Below are 1,457 nucleotides of genomic sequence, written 5' to 3'. Positions count from 1 at the left end.
TTATAGTTTCCGAGAAAAAATTATTGAAGTTGTAGTATTTTCAACCTTTACATTGTTGGGCTACTGTAGTCTCTAACGTCATTCGCCCACGTGGCCCCAGGCGATTCCGAATACTGATTACGATTTTAGTATTATCGTTGTTGCGATAGTGTTTACATTCGTTTTTCATTTGCCGCCATGATGGTAGCCGACCGCATGTTTTACCTTGCCTAAGGACGGACCTGTTTCCAGTGCCAGAGAAATCAATTTCGAATTGCCCTTTTTGATTNAGAACAAAAAGTTTTGCTCTCCTGATTTTCGGCTTTAGCGTCATTATTGTATATATATTGAACTATAGTTTTCGAAAGTTGTATCACTTTTTGTTTATAATTGACATTTTTACAGCAACTTAAAAAAATTGGCGTTTTATACCGTTTTTTCAATCTTACGGCTTTGTTATTGCAAATTTCGTAATCGGACCACCGCCATTTTGTAGCTATTTTTATTACGAACAAAATCATGTCCTAAGCATTTTTTCGTACAAAGTCATGCCGCTGAGTTATTTAAAGAAAACTACTAAAAAAAATTTTTTTCACGATTAAATTGTTATTTTTTTTCCTGATAAGATACTTTGTCAGCAAATTAGCCTGTTATTGAACTCCTCATTTAAAGTATTCCTGTGTAGTTATTTCCGAGTTATCAAGAAAATGTCACCAACAGTAACTTTTCGGTCTCTGCCGACTGGAGTAAATAGCATATTTACCAATTTTTTATTACTTTAATTGTGTGCTACAATGTAAGTTGCAGTTCTTACAATATCTGTTAAAATAGAATTAAAAAAAAAGAATAAGCCAATAAAGTTCTGTTAACGAAACTACTGTAACAATTTACCGCGCCATGAGCGCGCCTTGAAATTTTATTTTCAGTATATTAAAATAGGTATATACAGGGTGTCCATGAAAAGGATGGACAATGCTCGACCACAGGTTCCTTGGATGAAAATAAGACTATTTAGCCTAACTTATACAAAAGTGCACGCCTACTGAGATATAGCCTTCTAAATAGCCAGCTTTGCGCAGTGGCGATATCGTAACCGATGAGGTCAATCCGAGGTGCGATTATTGCTAGTTGAAAATATAGAATAGATAACCTATTTTTTTCAAATAATTTGAAAACTATTTTTCTTAGAAACTTCAAATTTGGTACAATTATTTTCTTATATAAGGGTAAGGTAAATATAGAATTTGGGGGAATACATATACAGGATGTTCTATTTCTAGTGCCTGTGCCCCACTGGCTATCCCGTAACTTTTTTGTATGTAAGCCAATGACGACAGAATTTATATTTTAAAAAATAAGCACTATTTTAGAAGATTTTTTTGCCCTTACAAAATTTCGATATCGTTTATGGATTTCGAGTAAAATTCGCATTTTTTATACATTAAGTGCAGGCAAAAATTTCGATTTATAAAAAATAA

At 33.1% G+C, this 1,457-nt stretch overlaps 1 non-coding gene across 1 annotated transcript; it reads left to right on the top strand.

The window, feature by feature from the left end:
* Positions 1–1,046: 1,046 nt before the first annotated feature.
* On the top strand, positions 1,047–1,183 carry LOC111692615. Its single transcript, XR_002763281.1, has one exon. It is a non-coding gene; the product is annotated as a U4 spliceosomal RNA (small nuclear RNA).
* Positions 1,184–1,457: the final 274 nt, after the last annotated feature.

The sequence above is a fragment of the Anoplophora glabripennis genome, unplaced genomic scaffold, assembly GCF_000390285.2.
Source record: "Anoplophora glabripennis isolate ALB-LARVAE unplaced genomic scaffold, Agla_2.0 scaffold2227, whole genome shotgun sequence".
Classification (NCBI taxonomy): Eukaryota; Metazoa; Arthropoda; class Insecta; order Coleoptera; family Cerambycidae; genus Anoplophora; species Anoplophora glabripennis.
The sequence above is the reverse complement of the archived record's forward strand: the minus strand, read 5'-3'. Positions and strand labels throughout refer to the sequence as shown.